This window comes from Podarcis melisellensis, assembly GCF_964234715.1.
Source record: "Podarcis melisellensis genome assembly, chromosome: 4".
NCBI classification, from domain to species: domain Eukaryota; kingdom Metazoa; phylum Chordata; class Lepidosauria; order Squamata; family Lacertidae; genus Podarcis; species Podarcis melisellensis.
This window is the reverse complement of record NC_138531.1, coordinates 7,169,761-7,194,511: the sequence shown is the minus strand read 5'-3', so window position 1 is coordinate 7,194,511 and position 24,751 is coordinate 7,169,761. Positions and strand designations below refer to the sequence as shown.

Here is a 24,751-nt window from a genome sequence, read left to right as displayed (position 1 = left end):
AGGAGTGTTTTGGAAACTGAGTGCGGGGTTTGCTTCATAGACAGTATGGCAAAGCATCTCCTGCCTAGAGGCTTTTGGACGAAACTGTACTGGAGGCCTGAGGCATGTAGCTTGTCTGTGGCCTGCAGGCCAGAAGAAGGAAGGCCCTGAGGGCTGGAGACAGAGTGCCTCCTTACCAAGCCAATCTCCCTTGCCAGCAATGAGGCCTCAATTTCTTGCAGGCAAGAGCTGTTGCTACAGATGCAGGGGGAGGAGAGGTGGGTAATGTGAAGCCCCTGCTGAGTCCTGGTCTTGTTCTGCAGCAGGGGCAGTGATCTACACCCAGAGTGGAGGGATAAATGAAGACATGAATTGGTGTCTGGAGGGTACATCAAGACTTTTCAAAGTGAAGTGGGCACTACCTGGTCTCTGCTTAAGGAAGCAAACTTGGGCAGGTACTGCCGTTACGCTGCCATGCAGTCTGGCTGCTGCCTTCTTCACTCCTGCAGTAGATTTTTCTGGAACAAAAAATGCCCCCTCACCCCACTGCATCACATTTCCAAAGTGGAAAGGGGCATTTTCGGAGACTTGGGGTGAGTTGGGGTACATTTATTATATTTCTGAAGGTAATCTACTGAATGACTCCAGGCTGCTACTGCTTATTGCAGCTCACCAACATTCGAACCCTTGGCCAGGAGGGTTCTTTTTATATCTTTGCTCAAATCCAGTCTATATTTGTCATATTTATGGAAATATGCAAAAGCCTGCAAAACGATCACTTTGAGAAATCATTCCTCATGCCACTCTGGCAAAGGGCATAATCCATTGGCAATCCATAACAGGTGTGATGTCTCTTTGTGTTTTATGATTGAGGATTGATTGCTGGCAACCTTACAGACAAATCCCTAAGCAGCATCAAAGCAGGACTTTTGAAACCACAGGTCATTATAGCTTATTGGCATTTTACAGGGCGGATTAAGATTTCATCAACTCAGCAGCATTATAAGCACAGAAAAGAAACATGAGATGCCGGTGGTTGAACCTGCAGAAAACTGAGGAGGAATCTGGGTGTCCTGCGGGTGTGATAGAACAAGGGTTGAGAGAACCTTTGGCACACAAGGCATTGCTGTTCTCCAGCTGCCAGCGTCCCAGGCCAATGGCTACGCTGGGCCATTGGGAGTTGCAGTTCAGCAGCGTCTAGGAGGCCAAAAGTCCCCCCCCCCCATCACTCTCAAGGGATAGGAAATAGCTACTGCCTTGTTCATGTGAGGTCATAATAACAAATCCTGGTGTGTTGAATTGACAGCAGCACAACTCAGATAATAACTTTGCCGAGCCAGCTATCCTGTGATGGCTGCAAAGAAGGATTCAGCTGATGGACAGCGAAGCATGGAAGTCCTAATGCTGTAGCAACCCCCAAGCACTGCACCATCAAAGAAACAGAAAACCAGAAGTTAGTATGGGGTGTGAGTGGGTGTGTCCATCATGAATTATTTTAAGACCAAAATATTGGGAAAAATTTACTGGAAACAGGTTCCTTAAAAATGTAGTACTTTCCCCTGATGTAGCAAGTTCTCGCTTGAAAAACGTTGGGAGTGAGAATATTTTAAGAGCCTGTTTTTAGCACATTTTACATTTAAAACAGCACACACACACCTTCTTCTGCATCCAGTGTTTTTGTTTCTGACTTCCTGCTTCTAATACAATTGCAGCCAGATTCCAGTAAGAATGTGCAGGACTGACTTGGCACCGTGAGCTGATAAGCAGGCCTGACACCTGTGCAAAGGGAGATCTGAAAACGCTTCAGAGGCAAACTACCGTAGTCCCTGTGTCAGAGCAAAGGCAAGGGCCACAGGTGACTGATATTTTGAGGATAATCTAGGTGTGAGGGGTTAGTGGCCTGAGCTGAGCCATGAGCTAGGTCTGGAGCACTGCACTGCAGTGTGCAAAGAGGACTTCTCTTTTGTTTGGGAAATGGCAGAAGGCCTGGCTTTTAATGACACAAGATCTTGCCAAACTGCTTGACCATGGCAGGGATCAGTTACTTGTTTCAGTGACTGAAATGGACCCTGAGGCCATCACACTGTAGGTGGTAGCTAAACCTAGGCTTGATTGCAGCTCGATACAATTTATGGCACAAGTATGGCTTCCCCCCCACTGTCTTTTTTAACAATGCTCCAAGTCACTTGGATAAAAAGTGACTAACAAATCTAACAAACAACGATAAATAATTATACATTTAAAACCAGCACCATAGCAGCAATGACAATGGCTAGTGGTTTCCCCCTTGCCCTGCTCCTTTCCAAGGATGGATCCTTTCCATGGATCCACATGTGGTGGAACTGTAATAAGGTCAGACACTTTTGGGAAATGATTTACAATGAGCTTAAGAAAATGTTCAAATGCTCTTTCCCTAAAAAGCCTGAAGCCTTGCTGCTAGGAATTATGGATAACAGAATCCCAAAAAGGTTCAGGAAAGCCTTTATGTATGTTACCGTTGCTGCCAGAATTTTAATTGCAAAAGGCTGGAAGGGAGAAGATATCCCATCCAAATCAGACTGGCAAAATAAATTAAGAGAGTATGCTGAACTGGCGAGACTATCAGCAAGGTTACAAGACGTTACAGATGAAAAATTTGTTAAGAGAGTGGGACATATACAGAGTTTATGTAAAAGGACATTGTCAAAATATCAATCCGTTGCCAGGTTTTGATTGAACTTCTATGTGTAAATAAGATAATTTTATAAAAATTTAAAGTAAGCTAAACAACGTGGAGAAAATAAAGTTAAGTGCGTATTCAAGGAATCTACTCTGGGAACATAATGGGAAGATTGGAGGTCATGTCAAATTTAATTACAAAATGATGTACAAAGCAAGTACCAATTAAGGAATGAATGTCTGTGTTTATTTTTATTTTGACTTTAACATCTATTGATCATTTTTGTTATACAGTTTTCAACCAATGAAGCTTTGTAACCCCCCCCAAAAAAAAAATCCAAGGGAAAACCCACTCCTTAGCGATAGAGCAGAACAAATGGAGCAGAACCGATGGAGCACTAAGAGCTGTGTTCCCTGGGGAAACAGGATGTGTCAGGTATATATCTCAAACAAAATATCTGTTTGGGCTAATTTCTAAACCTGGGAAAGCCAAATCTTCATAAATTGTCATCAACATATCTGGTCACTTAATTTTCCTGTTACCTGGTGACCTTTGCTGTTGGTAAAGACAAGGAAATATCAGAAATATCATGTGACACATCGATCCTGAGACTGTACTGCTTCAAAAGCAGACAGGGTGGAGTGTTTAAATATTCTACTATGTTAAAAACAACAACACAACACTCGTTTTGCCATGTAAAGCTCGCACGTCAGGGAAAGCGCTAGGGCTGTGTACACATGGCAGTTTAAAGTGGATTTGCGAACTCCCCTGTGTTTTTGCGCCATCTACCTAGAATCATAAAATTGTAGAGTGGGAAAGGACCTCAAGGGTCATTTAGTCCAACCCCCTGCAATGCAGGAATGACAGCAAAAGAATCCCTGACAGATGATCAGCCAACCTCTGTTTAAAACCTCCAATGGAGGCGAGTCCCCCATCCTTTCTTAGAAAAGAAGCCCATTCCATCTGCTATGGGACAGCCCTTTAGATATTGTAACACCATGATCTCCTCATCCAATGGCAGCCCATTTATATCATATTCCCCCCCCCCCCATTTAGTTAAAAAAAAAATTCTGATCCCTGAATAAAGTAGTAAGGGGGAAATCCAACACAAAATTGCCTGTTACCCAACTCTGGATGTCCTCGGGGATGGGCAGTGTTGTTGTTTTTTATGTGTGTGGTGACGCATTGCAGGGTGTAGTCCATCACTACACCCCCTGCTTCCATTGTGGGAGGTGCTCCATGCCTGACAGCACAACACACACACACCTTCTTAACCCACTGTTTTGTGCAATTCTGATACACTGGAAAACTTATGTAAACAAATACCTGTCTGCATGCCCACAATGACCCTTGGGTTTCAAGAAATTTGGGGAAAAGAAGTGATAACTGAGGGGACAGGAAGCAGTGCAAATATACTCCATCAGGTGCACAGTTGTGGACAAGAAACATTGAGCTAGTGTTCAATTGGAAGCGCTTATGTGGGGACAAATTTGTACCAAAGCACACACAGAAAAATTGAAGCTGTGTATGTACACGGCATTTCTGTGTGCGGCTCTGGCTCGCCAGATGCAGCTTTGTCACACTGGCCACATGACCCGGAAGTGTCTCCGGACAGCGCTGGCCCCTGGCCTCTTAAGTGAGATGGACGCACAACCCCAGAGTCTGTCAAGACTGGCCCGTATGGGCAGGGGTACCTTTACCTTTACCTTTATGTACAGTGGAACCTCGTGTTATGGACGGGATCCGTTCCGGAGGCCCATCCATAACACGGAACTGACGCAAGCCGAAGCGCTGTGTCTGCGCACATGCATGGCACGATTTAGCGCTTCTGCGCATGTGTGAGCGGTGAAACCCAGAAGTAACCCATTCCGGTACTGCGGGACGCAACACGAAAACACGTAACCTGAAGCGGATGCAACATGAGGTATGACTGTACATCAAACCTAAGTGTACATTAGCATTCTGGCATGTGCACAGCCTAGCTTTTCAATCCAGCTGGAACTATTTTACCTGGGGAGCATTCAAACATGCGAACTTCACTGGCAACCTTCTGTGGTCCTACCTTGTGCAAGTTTTTACTGGCAAATTATCAGCGCTTAAGACCAAGGATTAGTTACACTGACTGATGCTGTTAATCATTTCAAATAGTGGCCTACTCACAAAGCTTTTAACAAATAAAATACTTGCCAGCCAGCAGGGGGGTTACCAACAGCTTATGGAGGGAGGGCATTATTGACAGGCAGCTTTGGAATCCCTAATAATTATCCTATTATGCCAGTTCTGTGATTATCCCACATTCAAAATGTGACAGCTGCAGCTTGCGAGATTGTTAGGCCCCGATGATTATCATAATTCTTAGCATTTATACAGTGCCTCGGACTGTTCAAAGACCATCATTTATGTTATCTCAGTAATCTTTATAACAGTTCTGTAGAAGGAAGGTTGCAGTTCAGATCCTCAGCTATTAAGCTTACTTAAATCTTAATCAGATTTTGGACGAGGGGTGAGGAACCTCCAGGTGGAGGGCAGATGCGGCTCTCCAGCTGTCACTGTCTGGCCCTTGACTATCCGTAGGCCGCCCTCCTCCACAGCCTTCCTCTGCATCCTCTTTGAGTGCTTTTGCCTGTCTGGAATATGTCACTGCACTGTGATAATGTCTCTTGCTTGCCTGAGCGGAGACCTGCATATAGCTTGCCGTGAGCAGAATCATTGCTCCACCCAATGAGCACCTCTGGCCCTGCCCAACACTGGCCTGTGGCCCCAAAGGAAATGTGATCCTTGTGCTGAAAAACATTATTTCCTCTTGCTTTAGACTTTCTACACTCAGAATGTTTTGAGAAGGACTGTATATTTAACATCTTTCTCCCTAGACACAGACAACCAAATTTGGTTATGCTCTGTGTTTTTAAGGGGGGCATAGCTTCCAGGTTCAATCCCAAGAGACTCCAACCTTTTGAGAGAAATGGTTATTAATAAACCAATATTAAGTCTGTGGTGTGAATTTGTCCATATTCTGTAAGCTTTCTGGTTTAGCCAGGTCATATTCTCAGCTCTACCAAAGGACTTTGTTACTCCTTTAAGCACATAAACTGCATCAGAAAGTGGCTTTTTAAATTAATGACTTCAGCTTCAGTGTCAATATCCAAAAAAAAAAAAAATTGGTTTCACACTGCGAGCAAATAATAAGGCTATTTCCACAGTAACATGGTGAAAAAAGCAAGCAGGTTAGACACATTAGTTGTTTTTCTACCTTGTGAAGAGGCTTTTTCTTTCATCTTCCTTTTTACCTCTTTGATAATTTCTTTTATAATACCCTTCTCTTCACTTTTGATCTCTGTCACAGCCATTTTTAACATTGCTTCCCTTTTCCGAACTAATTTGCTTGCCTCTTTATCTGCCAAGGGTGCTCCATCCAGTCGAGGATCTTCTCCTCTATAACATCTTTTTAAAAACAAAACTGCCTACAAGACAGCAAATCTGATTTGCAGTCAGTACTTACACAGTGGGAGTCATTTCCCCCTCATATCTGATACTGTTGGCTGCTGCTTCCAATTATGCCCTCTACTAGAAGCACAACTGCTGAGGTAACGGAGTTCTGTGATGAATCAGACTACTTCAGTTGCCAAGTGTGTGTCTTAAGATTTTCCTCTTGCTTCCCTGTTTCGTTGCCATATATGGTGGACCCAAAGGCACTCATCCACTTGCTACCATGTAATCCTCAGATATATTTTAGGGTCTGCATGAGAGCTGATCATGTGTTATTTATTAATCATGAGATCATAATGATATGGATAAAAAACAGGACAGAAGACAATGCCCAGGTTCAGACATAACAAAAACCATGTTTTGTTGTTACATGAATGAGTTGGAATGAGCCTTGGGCTCATGTTCTACTCCTTCTGCTTCTCTTGTGAGGTGGAGAACTTTCAAGATTCCTCTCATCATTAGTAACAAAACCTTGTTCTGAACTTAACAAGTGATGGGTTACAATTTGTTAAAAGTGAAAGATAAAAAGCAGGATGGGTTATTAGGGTTGCCACCTTTTATTTACAGTGGCCCCACTGTCCGGTGCCATGTATTTCCAAGTGTGTTCCTCCAAAGCAGGCATGTTCAAAGTCCGCTTTGGGGGTGTAATCTGGCCCACTGGTCGGTTTATTCTGGCCCCTGTGGCAGTTTATCCACTGGGGTAAAATCCTAAAAAAGAGTTCAACAACTTCAATCCTAAAAAAAACACTCATCATCTCTCTCAGAAGTGTCTAGACTTTGGATTACAATCTGGTAACCTGTAAAATGCAGGCTCCTCTATTGCACATACAACATGTAGAGTCTGTGTACAGAGATTAGGAATGTATGAGTGTCAGGGATAGGAACACCAGACCAACTTCCATTTGCTCTTAATATGCCAGTTCTTTCCTATCCTCATCGGCATTCTTTTAATTTTCCTTGAAGCCCCCACAGATTATACCCTTGAACAGGACCGCCATGTTTGTTCCCAATTTGTCCTTTAGCAAAATTCACTGAAAATTCTACTTCTCCTATTATTTGCAGAACAGTGACGGACCCACAAATGATCCACATTTACTCTAGTGTAACATATGAACCAGCAAAAGAGGGCAGTTAAGTAGCATACTCCTTCATGTTTCATCTTGCCTGGTCTTTTTAATAGTGGATAATGGGGATGTTTTTAAAATTCTCCTCATCCAAATTTTGCCCCGGCCTTTGATGCTCCTGTCCTTGTTTCTTGCTGGTTCATTTTGGAGGATGGTAAACACTGTTTTTGTCAGGTTTGGGGAAAGGGTTAGTGGTGGAGCACAATGCATACAAAAGCTCTTAGGTTTGATCCAGCTGGGCATCTCCAGATAGGGCTTGGAAACACTCCTTTCCAACCCAAACCCCAGAGAAGCACTTGTGATCATTGTGGACAGCACTATTGAGCTAGACAGCCCAATGGACTCACTCTGCAAAAGGCAGTTGCCAGTGCAATATGCTTTCTGTTACAACAGTAGGACCTAAGCAGAGAGAAAAGCAGAATAATGTTGTTCTTTCCAGAGGTCACTTTGGAAACAGAATATTGGATGGACCTTTGGCCCTTACTGGCTGGTTGCTTCTTATATTCCTTTGCTGACCACTGTGGCTTCAGTGCAGGCTGTGATCTCAAGCACGGCAGTTGTGGTGCCAAACATTAAAGGAATTTGCGGGGAATGTTTTTGTTTCTTATTTTTAAATATCACTGTCCCTCCTTGAGGATTACAATAAATGTTCTGATGCATTGGATTTTTTCTATAGCTGAAGGCAGAACGATCCTCTCCTTTCCTAGGCTATACATTCTCTTGATTTTTAAGGGATATGTCAGGGAAAGAACAACAGTAATAGTTGATAATCTGGAGATTTTATGGACAAGCAATTTTGAGTCTGACTCTCATCCTGTAAAGAACAGCAAACTCCTTCAGCTGGAACATGAAATAAAAGCTGAGCTGGAAAGGAAATGCAGCAATTCCCCCCCCCCTTTTTTTTACATGGTACTTCATTTGACTCATGCAATGTTATTTAAAGCTTAGGCTGCAATAAGCATTATTTGCAACATTGCCTTCAAAACCAAAACCAAAATCCTGCATAGTAGGTAAATGAGCTAAATAAGAGACCCTAGAGATACACATAAAAATAAGAGTCTCTGCACTGTAGAATCCCACACACTACATTCTTAACTCTCACCAGGAGTAAGTCTATGGAACCAGAAGTGTTGCAGAAGCCAGCTATACAGGGGCTGTGAATCCCATTATGCCACTTGAGGTGAAATGGGAAAGTGCCTTGCGACAGTTGCCTACCCCACCTGCTCCATCGATTCCGGCAGAGGAGTAGCACCTGTATCCGTGCCAATTTTTTGCAACTTTGTGCAATTTTCTGGTAAATCTCATGTGCTCTGCATGAACTTGCACGATTTCGGCAACATCTTGTCAGAAATCGGCACATTCTCACCTGAAGTCAGTATTGATGCCAGTGCTGTTCCTTCTCCAGCAGCAGAGGTGATAGGGCAGGCTGCTGCTCTGCCTAAGCCTGGAAGATGGAAAACAAGTCTTTAAAATAATGTTTTGTGCTGGATCGTAGTCACACGGCTGAGTTGAATGTGCTTTGGATCTCCCCATGCCCACCATGCACCTTTTAGAGGACTTTCACTGGTCTCAGGATGAGCAAAGTATGCCAGCTTATGCCAACCTATCTTTGGCTGAGCTGGAGTTGGAGACTTTATGCCAACAGAGAGGTCTTGCCCATGAAGTCTGGATGGCAGCAGTGGCTTTTCCATCTGTAATGTGCAACATGTGTCAGCAATGGATTCTTCAACCAACCTGGAGAGTTGAAGCACAGAATGGAAAAGCGTCATGTGGGGACCATTTACACCTTTGTATTCACAATTAAAGACTGCCAAGCAATGTCTCTAATTATGTTTGTATGGCTGGCTCATACATTATTATTTTTTTTATAGAAAGGATTTGAAGCCCTGAATGATGAGTGGTATATTATTCCTGGTAGGATTTTTTGTTTTTTAATATGTTTGTTGGATTGAGTCTATCAATTGCAACTCTTCATACTGAATTTTGCTGATCTTACTAGTTTTGGTCCTAGTGCTTTTAAGGTACATTTGCGCTGTTGTTTTCTGTTGCTGATTTTATTCTGACGCAGTTTTAAGGTGTTCTGCCTATGCTTTATTTTTATACATTGTGAATGGACAGTATAGAAATGTTGTGAATAAATATGCAAATAAATAACAGCTTCATTATTTACAAGTTTAAAGCTGTAAGCTTCTTTGAAGACCTTTAGTTCCAAACAGTGGGTTATAAAAAAACACCAAGTTAATGTATATGGTGGCAATGGATATCAGCATCTCTGTGGTACACACGTCACATGCCTGCCACTGATTTGCCTCTTCAGGTCATGAGGCAGAGGGCTGTGTGTAGAGAAACTCAATGCATTTAGTTTATACATGCACAGGCTCTGCATAAGGCCAGATTAACCCTATGTGGAGGTAAAGAAAGGTGCTAAGTAGACACACTTCCTCCTTTGTCTTCATGCACTCAGTGACTTGGCATTGACCTAAATACAGAAGCATTCTCTCAAAAAAACGTGCACATGAAAATAGGAACGCTCCTATATACACATGCCACAACAACATTATTATACCTTGTGAGTGGATGCTCAAGGTTTGCCTCCCAAGGTTGACCGTAGAGCACAGAAGACAACCTAGATCTTAGATTGAAGAAGATCCAAAGAATAGGATGTAAAAGTCTTCTCCCCGCCCCCAATGTAACTTAACTCAGGTTTGAACCCATAGTGAACAAGGTGAAAGTTGTGTTGCCTTTTATCAGATTAGTACTGATAGTTCACAACAATGCCCTGGCCCTATAGCAAACAACTGGTGTACAAAAATCTGGAATAATTGTGTATACCCGTGTCTGAACCACCATTTTCATATTGTCTTAATAGGGTGCTTGGGGGACTTTTCATATACTGTGTGATGGCCAAATCTGTCTACTTCTGTCCCTTGCCGCTCATATATTCGGCAAAGGGTCTGTGCCATGGAAGGTGGGGGAAGAAGTAACTCTTGAATTTTAACAGAAATGTGTGTCTCTTTGCACTTTCTCTTTCACATGCAGATTGGTGATGAATCATGTACATCCATGGCAATGTATGAGCAGATGCCTCTAACTGTTTTGTAGTAGCAGTTATCATTGGGCACACACTATGGCTCAAAATGCCATGAAACTAAGAGAGAGAAGATAAAGCAAAATCTATTCAGACTGAAAACAAATAAGCAATCCAAAAGCTAATAGTGCTTCTTAGTTAATGCATATTGATTGCAAACCACATAGCAGTAATCTGATACATGCTTTGGTTTTTATTCTGGTTAGGTAATAAATTATTACTGGTTGCTTGAACACGAAATGATTGGAAACAGATCCAAAATTAGTGCAAAATATACAGTCAACAAGTGCAATGTTTTGTTTTTAAAATGGAATAGCCGATGCAATAGAGCAGAATTTCTGTGTTTAGGTAGGTCCATAAATCATGGAAAGCAATAGATTGTATGAAAAATGAAAGAGAAAACAATTCATAATTTCATCCTTAATTTGAATTATAGTGAGAGTCTTGAGAGTCACCAAGAATCTTTCCTCGCTGATTCTTAAAACATGTGTTTGTTATCTTAGTGGAGAACATAGCAAATTATCTATCTATGGGTAGCACAGTCTAGTCACAACTCTGCTATGGCACAGAAATGTATGCTAGTAAGTGCTGGGCTTTGGGAAGGAGGCGTGAGGCTCTGGCAGTGTCCTAGAGCCCTCCTGTCTCCTTTCTGAACATGGGAAAGAACTAACTAGGCTTTGGGAAGGAGACAGGAGGACTCCATGACCCTGTCACAGCCCTCACACTTCCTTCCCAAAGCCCAGCACTTACTAGGCCTTGGGAAGGAGGTGGAAAGACACCCCCTTAGCCCCTGGGGAGAGGGCTGCTCATGCTGCCCTATATCTGCCTCTGTAGAGGCTTCACTGCCACAAGCACAATGCAGTACAATATAGATGGCGTTGGCATGGCTATATTTAACACCTGTTGCCACTGAATATGAGAATTATTGTGAATGCTCATCACGGAGCACTCCTTTAATAAGAGGAAGCAGAAAGACAATAGTACAAACTGAGCTGGCTTTTCTGAATAAGTGGTCCTGCCCGGTGTCTGAATCCTGACAAGATACAGACGCTGTGACTGAGTGGTTCCTGGTGAGTTGCCCGTCCTGCCCAGAGCTGCCTCTCCCTGAAGGAGTAGGCACCCAGTTTGGGGTTCCTTTGCCTCAGTGGCTAGAAGCACCTGTTACCAGATGCAACTGGTGCAACAGCTATGGCCATTGATAGACTGGGAGAGTTTGATCACAGTAGATCAGGCACTGGAGACTTCAAGATTGGATTGCTTACTTCTGAGTAGACTGTATTCTAATTGTTTCCAACTGGAGAGTTACGCGCATAAAACCAATTGGCATTAAAAGTGCTTAACTTGTTGTGTATCACAGCCATTAGTGTTGTGATTAGCTGGCAACAGAACGCTCATATTTTTAAAGCATAGGGTCACTTCCTGAGGCTTCTGAAGCATTTGAGTGTTTCCCCCATACTACTTATCCATCTCAACAGGCTTCCAAAAAGGGGCTGCAACTATTTTTGTCTTTATTTTTCACACAGGGTAGGAGACTAAAGGAATGTCTCATCAGACAGCCCATTTCAGAGTCATGAACACAACACAGATTTATATTAAAATATATGCAGAGTTTGTGCATGCCATGCGGTGCAGAATAATTAATTGAATAAGATATAAAATTGATGTTTTCAAAGGGGGAAATTTAGCAAAGCAAGGGAGATGAGCACGCTAGTGTCGGAAATTGCATCAGTGGTGTTTGCATGGCATTGCCGAGGACAGCGATTAGAGAGAAAAATCAAAGCTGTTTCATTAATCAAATCAATTCTCTATTGTAACAATGCAAAGATGTTATGTCTGCTGGCAGTCTGATTTGAAATCAAATGTCTATGGATTAATGAGTGCAAGATGATTGCTTCCAAGGCTGTTTTTGCAAGCAGAAGATTTTTTTTGGGGGGGGGTGGAATTGGAAATGTGGCGCTAGACGTATCTGGCAGCACAGTTTTGTTCTGAGATTCCAGATGGGCTGTCTTTATTATCATAATCACATGAAATTAAACATATTCTTGGGTGTATTCATTGAAACGATAGTCCTGGATCTTCATGTGGTTGAAATTGGAAGACCACAAAGTAGAATGAGCCAAAGTACATGAGCAGCAAATTTTTCTAGTGCAGTTGATGGATTGCACCATTTCATATTTCAAGTGGGAGCCTTTATGTATGCCCCATATTTAAAATTTTAAAAAATGTGCATAGAAAAGTACGCTATGGGACCATGCATTTAGGCTAAACGTTTCTCTCTGACATTATTGTTTTCTGTGTACAGAAGTTTAATCTCACCCCACATTCTGGTATAGTCCTATGAAAGCACAATTAAATGATTCTTCAGATAGTGTAGCTCCCTTCTGAGTCAGATAATCCATAACTATTATTCTGGAATTCCTGCACTTAGTTGTAGTATAATGAAAAAGAAGATCAAACTTTATATTTTACATTTTTCAGAGGTTAAGTGCTATGATACCTTTTAATGTGCCAAACCTATGCTCACTGAAGAATGAATCTCATAAACTACTCTAGCATAAAAGAAAGCTCATCTACTATTAGAGGAAGCTTCCCGGAATTAATTCAGGTACCATTCTACATTCCCCTTGGTCCCTTTTCTTCCTTGAGAAGTCTGTTTGCTCTGGTTCAAAACTAAATTGATGGTATATAAATGCCCCCTTTTGAGTTGAACAGTTAATTTTGCAGATTAGAAAGAAAAAAGAAATCCTTGTTCTGATGTTTCATCTCATTCCCCATGGTGCTATAGACAAATAAGAAGCATATAGCTCTTACTGAGTCAAGATTATAGTACAGCTTCTCAGGAGAAAATTGGCTGGCTTTCATTCACTACATAAAAAATGGCCAATTAAACATGGAAGCAGCAAGAAGCCAAAGTCCTCCTGTTGTGAGATGTGAAAATTAAATTGCTCTCTGCATTGGCTTGCCCCTTTTTCTGTCTAAGTTTAGCTCAGTGTTATTTCCTAATGTTCATCTTAATGTGCTTAAGGCCGATTGATGCCAAGTCTTGACTTCATGAGCCTTATTTGCTCAGATTAATTTTTATTCAAGGGGTAACCTCACTGGCTTCCACAAAAATCGGACCAGTTTCCGTTCTGAGGGCCAGTTTCCACACTCGTATGAATCGGAGGGTTAAATGAAGAATTGTGGGAACTGTAGCTGGTTAAGGGTCTCCTAACAAGGTTTAACAAACTACAGTTCCCAGGATTCTTTGCAGGCTGGAAGCCACCATTTCCCCATGGGGTGTCAGTCTGGGGTATTCCACTGGGGAGGGGAAACAGCAGCTGCAATTTTTAAAAATGGTGGAATGGCATCCTTCCCACCCCAAATATCCATGAACAAATTGATGTCTGAGGCATTGTGGAGAAAGCTGTCATCTGTCAGTCAGCGGCTGTCAAGGACAGCCCCACTGCCATTTCCATAGTAAGTGGCAAAAATTATTTTTGTTCTCTGTTTTATTATTTTAAATATCCCTAGTTCTCCACCAACAAACAGGATAGAGGGACATTTATTCACAGCAGTTGTTTGAATGCTCTCCTATGCAAAAATCCCTGCACACAGAAATCTAACCTGCCAAGCTGAGGGGTTTAGTCTACAATTCTCCTTGACGTGGTGTGTTTCTCTATGGAGCATTTTTCATTGGGGGGTGTTCTCCACCTTCATCTCCACACCAGCAACTTGAAATGCTACAGTCATGGGAAATCTTGCTACTCAAAAGTTTCAATCTCAATGAGTTCAGTAGAAATATCTTAGTATTAAATATTTTAGGACTAGAGCCTTAAATTATATGAAGAAGGATTGTGAGAACACTGGCTTCACTTTACTTGCATTTTTATATATGATATTTTCAAGCATATACAGAAGTAGATTAGTTTCTTGGGAAGCAAATAACACAGTGGTGTGTACAATCTAGTTTCTAGCACTGATATACAGTGGTACCTTGGTTTACGAACTTAATCTGTTCCAGAAGTCTGTTCTTAAACCAAAGCGTTCTTAAACCAAGGTGTGCTTTCCCATAGCAGCGGAGGACTCAATTTACACTCAACAGGAAGCAGAATATGTTCTGCTTCCAAGGCAAAATTCACAAACCAAAACACCTACTTCTAGGTTTGTAGAGTTCTTAATCCAAGTTGTTCATAAACTAAGCTGTTTTTAAACCAAGGTACCACTGTATATTCCTTAATGAGAAACCCACTTTGGAATTCTCCACAGGAAATATTGTGTGTGTCTGTTGAAATCAAGAGTATTTACAATCCGAGTTCCTTGTCAAAATTCAAATACTTTTTTCAAGGTTAGTATTGGACCAACAAAATCAACAAAAAATGTGGCATGCAATCATATATACTTTCCATCAGTGTCAACAACCCAAGCATGAGACAAGTTCTGGATCCAGATAATTTTCTTGAACTTCACTGATAATTTGACAAAACCTGACATCAGAAATAGAGCAAAGTCGGAAGGCTCGGTGAGGAATGGAGAATGGGCACTAACGGAGGAAAGCAGGAAACAATCTGTTTCTTTTCTCCTGCAGTCCAAATTCTGGGCAGTGTATGGTATGAACAGGGAAGGAGTGTGTGGAAAGTAGCCAGATGATTTGACCTTCTTCTCCTACTGCCATAGCAAATCTCTCCAAATCTTTCCTCCAAGCCTTTTTCTCTTGGAAGCTGTGTGGAAGCCCATTTTGTCCGGATGTTATTTACACTAATTGCAAAGCAGAGTTTCTCTAAGGTAATGAGTGTTCTGCCATGTTTGTAAATTTTGCAAACTGGCGGAACTGTTGTGTGGCAAACCAATGCCAAAGATACTGCAGGGTCTGGATTCCCCCCACCCCCTGTTCTTCTGGAGTTGAAAATATTTTGTATTTTTGCCTGATTTTGTTGATCCACATAGCGCTGAAATTGAGTGAATGCAGAGTAGTGTAATAGCATAATATTTTGCAATGGTCCAGGGATACAACCATAAACTATTTTCTCACATGAAAATAGATGTTCTAGCTTCTGATTTTAAATACCCACAGTTCTGTGAGATCCAAATGTGGGGAGCTGTGGTTTATTTAACCTGTGGTTATTGAGAACAAACCAGGATCAAAATGTGGTTCCAGATTTGAGCTCTTCCTTAAACCGCTGGTTAAACAAATGCAGTTCATGGCGTTTGGGTTTTGTGGGTAACTGGTTAGTTTAAAGTTGGAAACAAACGCTTGAATACACAAGCCTAAGGCTCACCAAAGCTTCTTCACATAGCACAAACCAGGGTACACCTGGCCAGTTTCTTCAGATTTATATATGGTGTAGATTACAGACTCCTGTGTGAAGCTTTGCTTGCGTACTTCCATCATTAGTCATTTGCATTCATGTTGTGCCTATTCAAGCATAGCCATTAACCATTACTGTACACTACTGACAACTTCATAACCAGCAGAGTCAAACCGTAACCCTGTTGAGAAATGTATCATAAAATGAATGCATGGAGCATAGCAGTATTGCATCTGTTGGACCTGCCCACATTTTCCCACAAATTCAAAGTGTTTACTTATTTTAATTTATTAAATTTATATACCACCCTTCATCTGAGGATCACTGGAGTGTTGGCAGTATAAAAGCAGAAAATATGTGACATAATAATGAAGAAGACATTTTAGCATAGGTCCTGTACAGAAGTTTGATGAGCATGTTTGATGAGAATCCTTATTCTCCAACCCCCAGGTTCATTCTATACTGAGGTCTGGGGGAATTTGTTGTTGCTGCAAGTATTTCACAGCTCATTATTATTCCACTGTTATGCTTGTCCAAGTATTATAGTTATGATATGTATATGTTAAGGACACATTTTTATGATAAAAAATGATGAGGTCAGTTAGACGCCATATCATATTCTTGCCTGTTTTTGTAACTGTACACTGTGGGATATTAACCTCAATGACTTATGTGCAAGTATGTTGTTTTAATGGAAAAGGAAAGTTCTATTGAAGGCTTTTTTTAAACATTCAAATGGTGTCTTGCTTAATAACCTCCACTGGGTATTTTATTTGCATGGCTTTTTGGGGGGAAGTTTGATCCTGATACCAAATTGACCCAGTCAAATTTGTATCAACAGAGGGTTAAACATCCAATCTTAACAGTCACAGTTTCCCCCCCAAAGATACCTGGACTGATGTTGTCAGGTAAGGATGTTGAACGTTCTCTTTTAGAGAGCCCATATTCTCTGCCCATGACTTTAAATTCCCAGGGGTTCCCTTGGGAGGGGACTGCATGACTGTTGAAGCAATTTAAGTCTGTGATGTAGGCATCCTTTGGGACTGAAGCAGAATATGGCAAAAGAAGGGATAAATTAACTCTGTTGGTTTTAGTTTGGGCTTCTTCTTCCCTTCCCCTCCTATTCTTCATTTATTTTGTTTACTTCAGGACCAGGCTTCCTACTGAGTTCTGCTTCATGTTGGGAAAAAGCTTTTTTTGCCTAATTGAAGAGCACTGTCGAGCATGTCACCGACTGTAGACCTTGCTGTAGTTAATTAGCAAACAAGTGTTTTATTTTTAAAGAGTTCACCAGATGATCAATCACAGATTTTAGATAGTTGTCTGAGTTGCAAATTCATCGTGCTACTGGAATGAAACTGGGTTTACAGGCTTAAAGTGGTACGATCTCCCTCCCTTGGGGAAGGGGAATAGGGGCGATGATGGATGGGCTGTGCTTGAAATTATTCATTTGCACATTATTCATATTAGAATTCAAGAAATAATTATTTGTATGGCAGGTAGCCTAGCTATCCTTCCTCAGTGCTATGTGTGGGCTTACTATGTATATGAAATAATGTGCTGTGGTGTTTTTGATCTTTGCCTGAAGTCAGATGTGCACTAGAGAGAATGAAGGAGGCCTTGTTTCAAAGCAAAAGCAATGATGTCATCTCTGAATCACCAGGGTTATTGATGGGCTGACTCTCCTAGCTCTGGCAAGTGGAATGAGGTGATAACAAGGCTTTCAAGTTTTACCATTTTTGTGACCAATTACCATTGTTGGTGACATAGTAGCATAGAAAATCAGAGAATAAGGCCAGTTTACTATTATGTGACTGTCAACTGATGCTCAGTTTCTGCATGAGACTATTTGTGTGGGGGCTGGGGGAGGGCCTTATGGTGATGAGCTCCTGGACTTCAGCAGGTACCACAACTTGATTGATTCTGTTTTGCGGGATAGCCTATGGGATAAGCAGGAGTCACCAACTTTTTTTCGACCTGTGGGTGCAATTGCAAACTGGCTAAATTACTGTGGGTGCCGCACAAACTATACAGCCAAGCACTGATTTTACGGAAGCTCTCTTTAGTGACATGTACTCCTGTGAGCGGGATATGTCTTGCCCCACAGTTGTGTGAATCTTTAAGCATGTTTATACCAATTACAGTACTTCAAATGGCTTACAGCAGTGATGGCCAAACTTAGCCTTCTAGCTGTTTTGGGACTACAACTCCCATCATCCCTAGCTAACAGGACCAGTGGTCAGGGATGATGGGAATTGAAGTCCCAAAACAGCTGGAGGGCCAAGTTTGGCCATCACTGGCTTACAGTGATACAGTATCTGCTAATACGGTAATACAGTAGCCTAGGACCCTTGTACCTACAGGACCGCCTCTCCCGATATGCCCCACGGAGGACCTTAAGGTCCATATATAGCAACACCCTAGAGGTCCCGGGCCCTAAGGAAGTTAAAGGCCTCAACCAGAGCCAGGGCCTTTTCAACACTGGCTCCAGCCTGGTGGAACGCTCTGTCTCCTGAGACCAGGGCCCTGCAGGATCTGATTTCTTTCTGCAGGACCTATAAGACAGAGTTGTTCCGCCTGGCCTTTGGCTTAGAATCAGTTTGATTCCCTCCCCCTCTTTCTTTTTTCCTTTCTCCTTCTGGGTTGGAACTCCTATTTGGGGACTTCCCTGGCTTTTTTCTGGCCCATGTAGGACCAGTCTGGATAGTTAGCCTCGGTGAATACTTGACGCTTTCATCCCCAAAAAAGTTTTTGATTGAGTTTCCATTGAAATGAGGCTGCATTTTAGTGTTTCAATGTTGTATTTTAATCTTGTTTTTAAGCAGTATTTCAATCAATTGTTTTTATATTTGGTGTTAGCCACCCTGAGCCCAGTCTTGGCTGTGGAGGGCGGGGTATAAATAATTATTATTATTATTATTATTATTATTATTATTATCTGTATGAATCAGGAACACCATTCAGGAGGGTGACTGGGAGGCAACTGTCCACCATAGGTTTCTTGCCTCAAGTGAATATTCCTCAGGTGTATATCTATTTCTAGTTATTAACAGGTACAATTCCCCAAACCCGAGTTGAGCAATACTTTATTAGGACTAACAAAAGTGATAAAATCAGTGAGCATTTATTTAAGTGCTCCTGTACTCTTCATCAGGCGAGGTGTTAAACAAAGTTGGAGTTGGGGAACAGAAGGGGGGGGGACTAGCTGCTTGTAGAAACCTGAGAGTCTGCATTGGTCACAACATGATGTGTAGGAAGCTAATGTATGAGGTACATAGCAGTAACCTCAACAAATTGCAAAGTGATTTATTTTAAGAGCATTTGTTGAGGTTACCAGTGACCAGCACAGTTCTAAGCCTATCAAAGAACAGACTTTGAACCTTATTATGAATCTCACCTATCCTCACCTTGAGATCTGTCCCCCTTGAAATGCCACCTCAGCAAGCATTCACATCCCCTGGTGTGCTTGAAGGACTCTGTGAGCACAAAAAAACTCTGAAAAGTTAATTGTTTTCATGTGAGATACTTGTGAGTTTAGTTTGCACTCTTAAAGGGATTGAGACAACAAGACCAGACACTCTGGCTGTATTTGTAACGGAGCCTTATTTGCTGCTCCTTCAATCTTAACTATCTGGGGATGGGCTGCAGTTGCTCTGCAACAAGGGGAAAGCAGTCTTTACATGCTCAGAGGCACTTTTAAGCTATAAAACAGTCCTTGTCACAAGTCTTCCAATGTTGCACATGCTTAGGCAAACAAGATGGTAAATATATCCATTGCGGCTACACACAGCAGCATTACTAATTACTCCTTTGAGTGGGCATCCTCTTAAAACTAAAATACTTTTGCAAAGTGCTACAATTTAAAATACGATGAAAAACAACAACAGGAGCAATACACCCCCTATGATGCCAACCATTAATATTCAATGCTACTGAATTTAAAGCAAAGATTTACTAATTTTATTTGTCAAGTTGTTCAAGTGGAAAATCAGTTTTTCCCTGATGGGTTGCTGGTGTGGGCATTGTGCAGGGAACTAGGAAGGCTACATTGGTTTATAACAGTATTGAAGACTAACAGAGATCAAACTCTGCCTAGCTGGTGAATTTATTGTGTTTGTATATTTCTGTGAGAGAGACAAGCTGCAAAAGGCAGGAAACGGACTTGGTACTTCAGAGAGGTTCAAGAACCCTTGACTGTATAGACAAAGAAGAATTCCATTTTCTGAATGCTGTCCTAGTCCAGCCTTAAAAAGGAGCAACCAGAGTAATCTCTCTTGAACAGACTCAGGTGGAAGAATGCCAGCACGTCACATAATAAATTGCATACTATCATGTGATAGAGGTCCCCAGTGGGACCTGAAACCTGACATGCACAAAGAATAAAGGCAGTTTTCACGATATGTTGACTTAATTTCCAAACATCCTTTAAAATACAGCTAGATTTCTGCCATCATCTGGGGACTGAATCAACAAGGCTGTGGGAGGCACCAAATTAATTTTGCATCGGCATTCTGGATGCTGCTGATAATTTGTTCTGACACTGTGGCTATGGGTTATGACTGCAACAAGCGGGAGTGATCTGAGTGGACATTGCAGGAGCCAAATTTAATAGACTTACTACTGTAATTTTCTGCCTGGAGGACAGCAGAGACTTTCCAGTGTTCCTGCAGCACAACAATTGGGGATTACTACGTAACAAGTCCGCAGGATTGGGAGAGGACTGAGAGGATTAATGGAGTATGACAAAATTGCACCTAAGGGGAAATCTTCTGTAGCAGTAGCTCTATGGTAATGTGGTAGACCAGGCAAATTGGCAATTGCTACTGATCTTTACACATGCATGTCTTCAAATAAAGTGTGTCAAAGTCAACTGGGAAGCAACAGTGGAGCTAAGACTGTCACAGCTGCTTATGTCACCCAACACACAAATCGCTTAATGCTATCATTTTAAGTATTTTAACATCAGAGTACGTTAACCATTGCTAGACCGTGGGCACAGCACTAAACAATCTTGCACTCCCTCCTGACCTCTCATGCCCAGCTCAGTGAGATCTTAAGAAACAAGACTCAAAAATGTGAAGGACTATCACAAATCTCTTTGGGGATAATCTCTCAGCCAATTTGGAACATCCTGTTGCATTATAATATGACCAAAGAAACAGAACTTGGGGCAGTATCAGAGAGAACAGGGCAGATTAAGATCTCAGTAACTTCTAAGTAGCTTTATCTGTGGTAAAGGAAATTTGGAACACAGCTAAGACAGGGCAAAACATGTTCTGAACCCAGATGATGGTTGCCATTAACACTAAATGTTGATTTTGAGGATGATAATAATGAGATCAAATCTTGCCTATTGTACTGTGTATCCCAGGTTCCACTAACAAAGATCAGTTGGTGATGGATACATGTGATCTGTTACCTCAAGGAGCCCCTTCCATAGTCATGCATTGGCTCGACACATATATCCCAGATTCCCAGCCATCAGATATCAATTCTCAAAGCACAATTATACTTCAATATCATTCCAAACCACTTGTTGTTTTTACAGAAGCCACATTTTGATTTAGGCAAGGGACTGTGAATAGGCTCTGCCCATGAGTTTACTCCTGATTCACAAAGGATGCTTTAATCCTTGCCTGCTTCCAAAGGTAATGAAGGCTGTGGAAGGAATTTCCCCACTTATGAAATTCAGCTATTAACTCCTGTGCATGTGCAAAGAAGCAGCACTGGTGGAGGAAGAGGTGTGCGGGGGGAGCGCACCGCCCCCCGGCAGCACGATCACAGTGGGGTGCCATGGTGGCTGCCCCCCTGCCCGTGCTGGGTGCCATGCCCCTACGAGTGGCACACCACGCCCCCGGGATGCCTGCCAGCCCTGCCCCCGCCTGCTCTCCGCCTCCCCGGTGCTGGAGCGTGAAGCTCCACCACTAAAAAACAGGCAAATGGAATGAGGCATCGGATATGACTAACAATACAAGAACCTCTGCCAAATGCTCTATTGCCCATTGCCTGAGACCTGGGAGATAAATAGTGTGCAAAAGCTATTTCTGGCCCTATTTATTTTTTTGCTCGATTTGAATTCAGTGGGCAGAGTGAGAAAGAGCCCTTGCCCTGTTGTGTTTCAGTTTATGTGGGGGAAAGAAGCTAAACCACAAATTGGTGGGAGGAGGGCTAAAGCGAGCTCATGGGCTACCAATTTCCTTTCCAACTGTTCTGCCACAGACGAGCATAACCATGGAAATGGAGCATAAGCCAGATGAAGGAGCTAGGTTGTGCAGATTGAAGGAAACTCTGTGAACATCCATTAAATTCTATGGGAAATATTAAATGTGCTGTAATCAGCAAGACTGCTGAAGGTCCTCCCTAGAAAATGTGAATACTTGGAACAGAAAACAAGCTTAGCCACTATACCAATGGTGCCCTAAAGAGGAGATACTTTTTCCCCATGCAAATGAATGGCCACCATGCTGCATCCCTAGTGGGGGTATTTTGGCAATAAGGGCAAAATCCACTCACCACCCCTGAACCTGAGCGCCTCAGTCTCCACAAAGAGAGACCCCATGGAAGGTACACTGTGCTTTTTTCTGTTCAGTGTACAGAGAAGATTCTGTGTTGCGCTGGTTATGGGTCTCCAAAAAGATAGCAAGGGAAGAGGCAAAGCTCCCAAATGGGTCTGAAAAATAAATAAGACTAGTCCTTGCAAAGCAGTAAAAATGGCCAACACATTTTGGTTGATGACAGCCTACCTATCAATGCAGCATCTCTTTTGCTTTCGGTGCTTTCTCCATACACCCAACCAAATATTTCCCCTTCTCTCCCTCTCTCCCTCTCTCCCTCTCTCCCTCTCTCCCTCCCTCCCTCCCTCCCTCCCTCCCTCCCTCCCTCCCTCCCTCCCTAAGTTCACGACAGCAGACATTGATTTTATTAAGGGAATTATGATCCCCACTCCAAAGCTGCACTCCAGCTTTGACACATTAAAATCATATGCTAAAATCTATGTGTGATGTCTATATTTACTTTTCACCTTTAGTAAATCAAATCACGGATTTCTTCTAGCCATGCAACAGGGAGACCCATTACAGTACTGCAAAAGGAAACGTAACACTTTATTCCTTTAGTCTCTCTATTAAGATTTACAGCTTGGGGACTATGATGGATATTTTCCTTTTATCCTCAGATAGGGCTCTCTTGTCTCTTCACATCAGTGTGTACCTGGCATGTAAGCGAACATTTAGGCAGAATTACATTTTATACTTGGACAGCAGTGCTACTGAGTAAAAACCTGCTTCTTTTGAGAGAGACCTCTCTCATGGACGTACAGTGGTACCTCGGGTTACGAATGCTTCAGGTTACATACTGTCACGGCCACCCAGGTCTGGTCCCAGCTCACAAGAGACCTCACTCCGTTGCAGCTTATTTACAGGAAAAGTTTATTGAAGATTTCTGCTTCTCATACAGTTCAGCATTGTGGCCGTACGTCTGCCACGTTAGACCGCTGAAGTCCCCTCTGACTCCTCCCCTCTTCCGCACCAACTTAATAGCCTGGCTCTAGACCACCTCTTCCTCTCCTTTCTTTTCCGCAGGGTCTTCCTGCCCCCCTGGGTTCCCTCTCTCCGTGACTCGCCTGAGGCTGAATCCTCTGCCGCCTCTTCCCCCCTCTTTCTGGCTTTAGGGCCGGGCTCCTCCCCTGAGCTCTCTCCACTTCCGCGCGCCTCTACGTTTGAACTTGGCGCGCGTACGTTGCTGCTGACCTTTCTTTCGACCGCTACACCACCCCCTGCTCTGCTCTCCACCCTTTCCGGCTGAACACCCTGCTCCAACCCCCTCTCTCTGTTCTCTCCTAATCCTGCTCCCTCCGAGAGGCTGACGACTCCACCCCCTTTACTCCGTTCCGGCTGAGACGTCTCTTGCTTCCTCTGTCTTCCACTGGGCTCCTCTCCGCTTCTCCCTTCTCCTCCCCTTTGCTTGATTAAGGTAACCCCCTTTTGAGAATCCTCTGACTCGCTGCTCAGACTCGTGGATTCCCTCAGAATTCCGTCATCTTCTTCCTCATCCTTCTGCCCCTCCTCCCACTCGCTCTCCGTCTCCTCTGTCATCTCCTCCTCTCTCCCAGAAACCCTGACATCCATCCCCCCCTCGAAGCCCCCCCTTCCCCCCTCCCGCTCGCCGGGGACCGGTTGTGGAAACTGCGGCTCTTCGGGGGTAGGCTCAGGATACAGGTCGTCTACGTCAATGTTCTCTGCTGGCAGTTCTGTGTAAGTGTATTCGAAGTCGGGTTCTTCCCCCAAATGCTTCTCAGTCTCTGCTTCCATCGCTACTTCCTCCGGTGCTGCCCGCCAAGGACCTATCAGCCACCTCTTACGCCATTCCTCCTCTGGCTGCTCCTCCCACCAATAAGGGGTTTCCGTGTCCACCCCCGAGCACGATCCCCTGGGCGGGCTTGATTCTGGTGTTCTCTCCTCGGGGGAAGAGAAACCCCTGAACGTGCTATCTGACAATGTGGGTGTGAAAAGCCAGTCATCAAAGTACTCAGCTGGCATGGGTCTATGTGGGAAAAGTGCATGGAACTCTTCTTTCAAAAGGGGTTCGTCTAACTCGTAGCCTGGCACCCAACTATTAGCAGCGGCTGGTGTGCCCTCCCTGGCGAGAAAATATTCAACTCCCTCCTCCCCCCATCTCGAGTCCAGTATCTCTGTGACCTCGTTAAGAGGTTCTGGTCTTGGCGATTCCCCCCTCTCAGGCGCCCTCCTACGTGGCTCTGGGGGTGCTCCTGACTCTTGAAACCTGTGTGGGGTTTTGTAGGGAGTGAGCACCGACCTATGAAAGACCGGGTGCACCCTGGAACCTTCCGGAAGGGCTATACGAAAAGCCACCGGATTGATCTTAGCCTCAACTTGATATGGCCCTAGCTGCCTGTGTCCTAACTTCTTCTTGGCCAATGACCTGGCCGGCATCGCGTGGGCTGCTAACCACACCCAGTCCCCAACCTGGATGTCCTCTCCCGCCCTCCTGTGCTTATCGGCCTGCACCTTATACGCCTGTTTTGCCAGCTCCAAATGTCTCCGCAGCTCCTCGTGCACCTCTTGCAACTCCGCTGCAAACTGGTCGGCATCTTGAGGCCCCCCCCCTT

The 24,751-nt window shown here is 43.3% G+C and overlaps 1 protein-coding gene and 1 long non-coding RNA gene across 10 annotated transcripts in view; both read left to right on the top strand.

The window, feature by feature from the left end:
* The window catches only part of PCDH9 (protocadherin 9), a 747,296-nt gene that overhangs the window by 20,093 nt on the left and 702,452 nt on the right, over positions 1–24,751 (top strand). The gene's annotated exons all lie outside the window — the stretch shown is intronic.
* LOC309367785 lies at positions 5,617–14,024 on the top strand. The gene is made up of 2 exons (XR_014167358.1): positions 5,617–11,637; positions 11,670–14,024. It is a non-coding gene; the product is annotated as an uncharacterized lncRNA (long non-coding RNA).